Source organism: Pistacia vera, unplaced genomic scaffold (genome assembly GCF_008641045.1).
Source record: "Pistacia vera cultivar Batoury unplaced genomic scaffold, PisVer_v2 Contig973, whole genome shotgun sequence".
In the NCBI taxonomy this organism is placed as follows: Eukaryota; Viridiplantae; Streptophyta; class Magnoliopsida; order Sapindales; family Anacardiaceae; genus Pistacia; species Pistacia vera.
In genome coordinates, this window is record NW_022196860.1 from 378,198 (window position 1) to 388,565 (window position 10,368).

The 10,368-nt window shown below is 35.3% G+C and overlaps 1 pseudogene; it reads right to left on the minus strand.

Annotated features, from left to right (window-relative positions):
- LOC116121336 lies at nucleotides 1–6,379 on the minus strand (annotated as a pseudogene).
- Between the last annotated feature and the right edge of the window lie 3,989 nt (nucleotides 6,380–10,368).

The following is a 10,368-nucleotide window of genomic DNA, read 5'->3' on the forward strand; positions in this document are numbered from 1 at the left end:
ATAATTCTGTATAATTTTCTATATACCAAAATTCATACATCATAAATCATCCCCACTTCAAGTGTAGATGCATGTGGTACACTTAGTGCATATGTTGCTGCCCTGCTATTTCTTCTCAAGAACTCATACCCAATGTTTATTACAAGTTTCTTTATCATGCTGGATCCTTTCTTTGCTCTCACATATGAGTGACCTAATATGTAGGCAATCCCCGCTTCCCTCGCTTCCATAAGTTCCTGAAGCTCTTTCATTGCATCCCTATCGATTTTCGGACTTTCTGGAACGATAAATCTCACTCTTTTCTTTGGTTTCGTAACCGGGGGAGATTGTATCTCCCGTAACTCTGATGTGCCTGCTGATTCTGGGTTGTTCACATCATCGTCGCTCATTTGAATCCCTTCGGTATGGGTTGAACATGTGCCAACGACTGTCATTTTGTCTTCATCCTTCGGCAAGTCGTCCTTTGCACTACTGCCATTGGCTTCGGCAGTTCCTGAACGTATAAACTCTGCTATACTACACACAAGATCCTTCTCGAATTCCATGTCGTCCTTGTGTACATCACGATATCCATATCTTACAATGCACCGGTACATTCTATACTCTCTTGGACCAATACGACCAACTAAAAATCGCTCCTCAGGTCTAACATGAGGAACTGGGACAGATTTTATGCAGAGGAAAACCAAAACCTGGTGAAATGCTGGAAGGTTAGTAACAAAGTGGGAGAAGATTGCAGGGATTCCGGATACAAGTTCGGTGTGTATAAGGCCAATGCCATGGACCCGTACAATGCCTAGACTGGGACCTAAGCTAAGTAGCCAGTTGATGGAGACCTTATTTTGCACATCGAACTCGTACTTTTTCAGCGTGCCATAGTGCCACACACACATGACAAGAAGAAAGATAAATGCAAGGGCAATTGGGACCCAAGCTCCTTCAAGGAACTTGATAAGAGAAGCTGAGAAGTAAAGAGCTTCAATTGTGCCAAAGAAGACAACAAAAGCTATTGCAAAGAAGACACTCTTCTGCCAGCATAACACGATCACGATGGACATTAGGCAGGTGGTTACAAGCATAACAGTTATGACAGCCAAACCTGTCACACAAAGAGCAAATTTTTAACAAGTTCAGTAAGCAAATTGAAAATTTCCAAGTTTTCTCTTTCACAAAGAGACTAATTAATGAAGATAGTTCTTTAGAAACATTAAAAGCAAGAACATAATTCCTGAACTATAGCAAGGATGATACACAGTTGCACACACCAACATACGGAAGATCTAAACAAGCATAGAAGTTTTCCTTATTAAGGCACAAGAAGGATGATATTATTATCACATGAAAAGATCTCAGGATTCTTGACCGTAAAGCAGTCAAATACCTTTCAATTATGAGACAAATTTTATTGAAAATCTGCGGCATATCATCATAGCTTATTATAATATATCTTTTAACATCTTCATATAGCCAATTTTTTCCCCAGAAAATCATCAAATTGTAAGATCCAAAAAGAAGTAGCCTAGGGTGAATTTCAGCATATCCCACACCCAACTATTGCACAAATCTACCATGTGGCCATTACGGTTCTCTTCAAGGAAAGGCTGGGTTAAGACTGATTTATAATATTTTTACAGCCACACTCAATTGAACAAACAAGTGAACTATATTATCCATGAAAACTAGAAAATCATCGAGTCAAACATTAAGCATATCCACATTGCAGGTATAAGCATTCTGAAGGGCAATATGTTAAGAGATTAGATATTTCTCTATATGCCATACCTGATGCATTGCCCAAGCGTTTTGTGTCTCTAAAACCAATTGTAACAGCCAAGCACAACAACATCAGTGTCCAATTAATCTCTGGAATGTAGATCTGACCATGGATTTTGGATGATGTGTGGACTATTTTGACTTGAGGGAAGCAACCCAGAGCAGAACATTGCTTGATGATTGAGAAAGTGCCCGTGATAATGGCTTGGCTTCCAACTACCGCAGCAAGAATGGCTATAACTAGAACCGGCCATCTCAAACTCTCTGCAATTCAAAATGGGGCACTTCCAATAAGCTGAAACTCATTATTGAAACTGTACAATCTTCATTGATAAAAATTCAAAGAAACTACCTGGTACAGACACATAAAATCCGATCCGGTAATCTTTGTCAACAATGTGATGCTGAGATAGATAAGCAGCTTGCCCCATATATGCAAGAATCAAGGATGGATAAACCAAAGAGGTGAAAGCAATCTGCATAGATTTGCACAATTATTTACAATAAGAAACTGGATCAAATTAAAAAGAGCATGCATGTTTTATCTAGCATGTTAAATGATTCCTTTGTATTTTCTTGCCATTGAGGTCTCCCATTCCATAATTTTTACCACTGACCAGCAAAATCATAAGGGATAACATTTTCAGCTGGCAAGAAACTTGGAATTTGATGATAATTTATATCAAGTCAAAGAAATAGATGGCGATATATAAGTTGAAAAGTAACAAGAAATGAAGATAACCTATTCAACCAAATAGTTTTCAGGGAGTAATGGGTAGAACATATGAAAGAGAAGTCCTAATCAATCCAAGTGCAGAATAGATAAGCTACACACTCCATGACAGTGGGCAGCAGATAATTCTTTTTCAATTTATCCATCTAGCTAAAAGAGAGTTTAGTTTTATTCAATATTCTGAAACCTGAAAACAATTGACTTTTGCATTAATCATACAATACTGCTATTCAACGTAAAAAACTTTCCATATCAGTCCATAATGTCAGAATTTCTACAGCTGATTCGTCATTGTTGACCAACCAGTATTACATTATAGTCCCCTTTAGCTCAATAGCAAGAAATGGTTAACTTTTACCAAGTCAAAGTCTTTAATGAGGTTATTAAATCACAACAATCAAAACTACCAGGTAAAAAACTCCATATCAGTCCATAATTGTCAGAATTTCTACAGCTGATTTCGTCATTGTTGACCAACCAGTATCACATTATATAGTCCCCTTTAGCTCAATAGCAAGAAATGGTTAACTTTACCAAGTCAAAGTCTTAATGAGGTGTTAAATAACACACTCAAAACTACCAGGTCCATTAGCTGATCATGAGGCAATATTACTGGACAAGGGAAAACAAGCAAAACTAAGGGAAAACTAAGCAAAACTAAGTTAATAGGTATTGATCCGTACACCTGCACCATTCTAATTACCTTTCTTTGTTTAGTAACAAGAGATGGTTCCATATACCCGCATGCACGAGGACAAATACCCACATGGACTAACCAAATGAATCCAAACTTTTATATATCTATTCTGAACAACCCTAGCACAACAAGAACGTATTAGGTCTGCAATATAAGTATTAGCCATATGTTTAAATAGTTTTGGCCAGCTGCAGGGGAAGAAGGCACAAGATTTGAACTGTCTATAATTACAAAGTAAAGGATTGAGGCAAGGGCTCACCAATCAGATACTGACAGAGGCGTACTTTAACACTCAGTTATACAACAAAACGTTGAGTAATTTAGTTGAACAGATTGCAAAATTAGTTTTGAGATTTTAAGCATATATACCTTGATGACAATTGTGAAAAGTGTCAAGATCAGCAAACATAGCTTCTGAGCCTGGAAAAAAAAAAGTACATATGAATCAAACGCCACCATGTCTGTAAATAACTTCAAAATAAAGCAACATCTCATGAAATACCTGTTATACACAACAAAATGCCACCCAAGGACATCCAACCATCTTTCTGATTTTCTTCAGAATTTATACATGTAATACGGAGAAAGTGCTTGATATACATGAGGATTCCAGTGACAGATGTTGTATAATCCAATAGCACTGATGCATAGAAGCCATGTTAAAACCACAGGTGCGAACAAGAATCCAACTCTGTGTGTGCCATAATGTTGAAGTGCAAACAGGGCTATCAGTATGATGCAAGAGCTGGAACTTCTACATCTGCAACATATTGAATTTTCAAGCGGCAGTGCAAGTATGTATATGTAAGGTCAAAAACTAAACTGCTGATTTGCAAAGCAAAAAAATCAAGACAAACAAGCACATCTTACAATTCACGCGTGCCGTTGGTTACAAAACAATTCTAATGAACCAGGGCTATTCAAACATTGAAGTTTTTTGCACTATAAAGTATTCTAGTGTAGCTATAAGTTCCACTACGTATATTTTATTTAATGTTTCCATTTTAGGAAAGGGTACTTATCATCAAAACAATGATTAATATACATGAAGATTCACAAACTTATCATGATTTGTGTTTCTCCCATCCTGAAGAAAGGTCAAATGTATAAATAAGCTCAGATTGTGAGTTTTTTAAAGTGGCATGTCTATTGCTGGGTTTCGACTAGTATAATACCTCCTACCTATTAGAAGTCACTTCTACCCCAGCACACACCAACCAAGCCCATTGCAAAGAAACCTACCCCCAAAATTGCATATCTACCCAACAACTCTATGAATTAAAGAAAAGCTATCAGAGACAGAGATAATTTGTCTTCAATGTTGTTAGGATCTTCTCTTCACTACCCTGACTCTCTTAATACATTGCTTAGTTGCTGTCTGGCACTGCAAATCTCTATATTCTAGTTTCTGGGTTCCTCATTAAATCATCATATACCCTTGAGTGACTTCAGCAGGAGGGAAAATGGGTGAAAGAAGAATATAAAATTTGGCTGGCTTCTAATAGCATAAAAAATATAGATATAGCTGCAAGATAATAAAAGTCAAACCAAATTGACACACTAAGAAGTTGAAAACAGATAGGTGTGACAGATATTTAACCAGTGGACCATCATGTGATTATACAGAAAGCCCTCGGTGGAAGCAATGGAGGCAAGTGGCCACATAAAGATAAATTCAGTTTTATTAGTTTCTGCAGATTTTCAACATATGTCTGCATATGCATGCCCGTATTAGCTTGATAATTGACACATGTTGTGCAACCTAATTGTGAAGGACCAACCCGGGACTTAATTTTCGCGTAATAGCGGTGCAATGGTCTTTGAGAAATAAATATAGAACTTTCAGAAAGATTCCAGACCGGTAATAAAAAATTAATAAGATGATAAGCCTAAGCCATATTTTGAGGTTGCTGTAGAAGCTACAAAATGCACAAAAACTGGCAAATGGAAAAATTGGACTAGAGTAGAACTTAAAATTGACATGCTTCTGAAATTAAAAATTTCCAACTAAAGGGTAGTCTAGTTAGAAATTAGGCCATTAGTAAATTTCGAAAAGTATTACCCGAAAGAACTATGCCACCCACAGCATTAAACTGTTTATCCATGATTTGTCTATTCGTTCTTAAAAGTCTTAGCAAACAAAAAAACAAATAGAACAGGAAAAAGTTAAGCATCTTACATTTGTGATGTCCTTAGACATGGAAAGCTCAAGCCTGATACTGCAGAAAAACTGCACAAATAATCCCGAAATCAAACAATCAAATTAGCCTTCAAACACTCAAAACACTGATACCGAACCAATATCAAGAATTAAAAATAAAAAGAAAATCCTATAATTACCAGAAATAGCTGGGGTAGCACACCATCACCAATCACCATACAGGTCCCAATCAAAGCCAATACAAGCAAAAACCGCTGCAAAACTCTATACCTTTCAAGAGTGGATTTCAATTTGTCCCAAAACTACTTTTTGGTGCCAAACCAACATGATCCTTCTTGTACTCACGAGTTCCTCGTCAGCCAAACTGGCCATTAGGAAGTGAGTTGAGTCGGGCGTGTCGGCACAGCAAGGAGTAACAAGCAAAAGTCCCTCTTCACCGTTACATCAGCTCTAAGCAATAAAACACATACTTAAGCAATGGAACCAAAGTTAAAGTCCAAAAATGGAAGAATAAAACTCAATAAATCTCTTTCGTGGTCTCTGAGTGTTGAATATCTCAGCGAATGTGCTTTTGAACACATATAAGGGTGAAGTACTTAAATCTCCGTACACAACGCCAAGACTTTGATAGGCTAATGTTAACAATGTTCTCCATGATTCTTTCTGCAATAGGAACAGCAATTTGATCACAAAACTAAACAGAACTTATTATAAAAAAAAATAAAAAATCAATGCATAATTTTGCAACAAAGACAACAAATTGATCATACAAAAGAAATAGTTTTGCAACAAAAAAACACTTTTTGATCATAAAATAGAAACAACCCGTATGAAAATCAATGATGCAAAAAAGAATGAAATGGGGTTATTTCAAAAATGAAGAATCAGTCCAGAACATCTCACCTTAACAATATTTTGATAGACCCCGATTTCCAGATCCATCATTGGCAATCTCAAAAGCTGAAAAGATTCATTTTTGCTGAGAAATGGAGAGTAGTGATCTGCACAAACACCCTCCCCATGTAGCCCTTGTAGGAAAACACTAAAAAAACAAAAACTAAATATTTGAATTAAAGATTGTTTATTTTATTAATGAATAAGAAGAGTCAATGTAGACAGCAGTTGAACAAACCTTAATAGAGACACAGACACGGCAAGACAAACTCGAAAACCAAAAAAAAAAAGCCCAGGTGATGGGTACTGTTTATTTAAAACGAGAAGACTAAAATAAGAGAAAAAAAAAATTTGCGTGAGGCATTTGGAGTGTGAAGAGAGTTGATGAATAGGGGTGTTCGATTTTTTATTGTTTTTACAATTAGAAATGGTAATAAGAAAAAACACAAAAACAAAAGATAGAATATTTAAAATGAAAGAGAGAGTTGACGTTGTTTATTCACCACCAGTCCACCACTGCAAATGATAACTGAGTTGAGTTGAGTTGAATTACAGAGTCAGTGGGATGAGAATTGAGATGGTAAGTGAAAGTGATGGATTGATTTTGGGTTAATTATTAACAACTGTTAATCTCAAAAACTAATAGTTGGTTAAATAAAGGAAACATATGCTTCGGAATTCATGGAGATTGTAAGGCCTTTTTAAACTATTATTAATTATATCATATATTGGAAACAACATTTTTGAGCTATATATATATATAAAATAAAATTATAATGATAAAAGCTATACATAATTTGATGATCAATTTATGTGGTTATAAAGGTGATAGTATATTGTGAATAAGAGTAAAGAAAAAGGGTTGATAAGTGCATTGTGGGTTCATATAATTGAAACTTTATATAAAGTGATGGTGGTAGTAGTAATTTCATTGATGTTGATGAGTTGACTATACCACAGCGTCCATGCGTTTCTCCTTTTACCAAATTATTTTATACTCTAATACTTTCGGCTAAGAGGGTGTAAACGAGTCGAATTGAGTCGAGTTTTGGGTTAATCAAGCTCGACTCGTTTGCTACAACTCGCGCTTAAGTTGACGAGCTGGAGAATTCAAGCTCAAGCTCATAAAAAAAAAAAAAAAAAAAAAGGAAAAAAAACTTTCATTTCTCCATTTTTTTCACTTTTCCCATCAAGCTTTCAAGCTCCTGATTGTGAACCGAAATCTAACAAGCTCGAGCTCAGCCAAAAAAAAATCTCTGAGCTGCGTTGAGCTTTTATCGCGGCTGACAAATATATAATTAGAGTAATTACTTAATCATTGGCATGCAAGGGATATTCTTTTTTATTCTGAGGGCAGTTGTCATGAGTGATGAAAAATGAGAATGTGAGGAAGCACACCGATTATCTAGAGGCTTCTATGAATGAATTTCATCCATTTTAATTGGAAAAAAGAGTTATGGCGGTTGGTTGCTTGTACTTTAATTGTCGTTGATATGTTTTGTGAAGGCAGCTGGTGGTTTCATGCATGGATGTGATTTTAGTCAAACCAAAATCACGAAATTAAATCATAATTAATGTGGATATAAAATGGTTAAAGCAGTTGATTAGGTTAAGCATGAGATAAGATGATTTAATTAATGTGGGAAGTGCAGGAATGATGTAATGTATTGTTAGGTATTTAAGTTCCTAAAACAAACACGCTTATCCTTAATCAATTCACTTGAGAAAGCAACTACATCCACGTATTGATTCACAGAGAATTGGAAGACCATGCTCCACTCAACTCAATCTCAATTAGGTATTTAGGTTAAATGGAAAGCCTACATGTCATACAAACAATACAATTAATTACGTATAAAAGTAGTAGCCGTCACCTCTGATGATGTCAACGCCACACTTCTCAAATGGACCCATGCCCCAACTTCAACACACTCAATGGCAATGCCACCTGTGGCTTATGTGTCATAATTTCATAACCTGGTGTTTGATTAGGGTTATCTCATCTTATATTACTTAATAATCACGTTCGTTGTCAAGTAATATAATGTTTTGATAATCTTCAAATACTAATAATAGTTACTACTAATAATATTGGAGGTAATTTAATTACTTTCATTTTCTTAGGTATTGTAAGATTACTAAAATAATCTTTTTTTTTTTTTTTTTGTTACAATTCTATTCTTTATTAATAAAATTTTAAGACAATAATACGCTTATTTTTAAATTAATTTACATGAATATGGTTTTACTATTTCACCCCAATTAATTATATTTTTGGACAAAATAACCCTTGAATTCAAAACAAATTGCAGCTCACCCAAGCCACCACCCCTACTCACCTGTTGCTGCCGGCGACCAACCGTCTCCATCGATATGGCCAGATCGTGGCATATTTGGCCAAAAAATGGCCAAATCAAATTTGGTCATTTCCGGCCAGATCCAGACGTGGCCGTTAATCGCCATCGATTTGGCCATTGATGACCAAATCTAATCCAATCGTTTTCGGCCAGATCCGTCAATCTAGTCGTTGGATGGCAGTTAATGGCCACGGCCATATCTGTCATGATCTGGCCATTTCCTGCCTTCCATGCGCCGTTAGATTGCCGGCTGTCGGTGGCCGGCAGTGGCTTGGTTGGTGGAGGTGCATTGTTGATTTCCCAAACTTTTATTATGAGGTTGTTTTTGCTAAGTTTTTAAATGTAAGGGGGTTATAAATAATCCAAATAATAATCTAAATAACAATATTAAATAATAATATTTAATTAAATGACAATTCAGTAATTTAAATAATATACCCACCAATTTATTTTAACTAACCAAATACATTTTCCTAAAGATTCCAAGTAATCTTCAAGGTAATCTAAGTTTCCAGTAATTCAACATTCCTTGAATTAGACGTACCCTAAGAGTTAACCACTTTTTCTCACCAAAATAATGGTTTAATGACACTTTTTCCCCAGCAACTTTTAAAATACCATTTTATTATTCGAATTTATATTTCGACAGCGAATAGAGAGCAAACTTGTTATAGGCTGTTAGGGCTTTTGAAGACGGGGGGCCGATAAGTCTTTTGGTGGTGAAATGTTGGATTTTGATGGTTGAGATTGATTGGAATTTGACTTGAGAGGGACAGCTACGTAAACCCTAATCGCTCGATTGTCAACGATTGACGAAGTCGGCGAGAATAGGGTTTGAGGGTTTTGGTGAGTGATGATCGAGGAAGAGAATGTTGGTGGTGTGGGACTGCAATAATGCCAAAATTAAAAATGGAATATAAATTTAGATAATAAAGTGGTATTCTAAAAGTCTAGTAAGAAAATGTCATTAAACTATTACTTAGGTGGGAAAAAGTTGTTTGCTCTCATTTTAAACCCATCCTTGGAGAAGAGACTTCTATGTTTTAGCTTCTTAATTTTATTAAGTTCAAGACACCTAGTTTTTATCACATTGTTGAATGGGGATGTTCATTCAAGGGAGGCAAAAGACAAATATATAAACACTTCAGCCGGGGCTACCCTTGTGTTATTAATTGAATTTATTATATGAGGTTGTTGAATAAATAAGAGAATATTTGAATAATATCCCCTATATTCTTCTGGCCAGTTCACCAATAACACAACAGAATTCATATCTACTTGCCATTAAAAAATATGGTCTACTTCATTGATTTTACAATTCATAATCACCTAACATTTCATACTAAATCTCACATGGGATATAATCCCATAACATTATAACTGTTAAAAACTAAGTGATCTAGCATCAAATGAAGATAGGTACCCAATATTAAGTATATCAAAGTTTTGCCGATTATCCAAAAGACTAATCTATTAGGTAATGTTATTTACCCGTCGTTATAAGTCGAAGATCCAACCTATGTTTATCTTATATAAATATAATAATAAATGTCTATGCATTGTTAAAATCCAACCTATATTTTTAACTGATATAGATATAACAATAAGGAGGGTGACATTAATTGTAGTATTTTTTGTACATATGAAGAAACCGAGGAATTTGATACTATATTATTATTGATGGCATCTAAATGTCCCCATGGCCATGATAACGACATCAAAAAATCTATTACATCTAGTTGAAGTTGCAGAT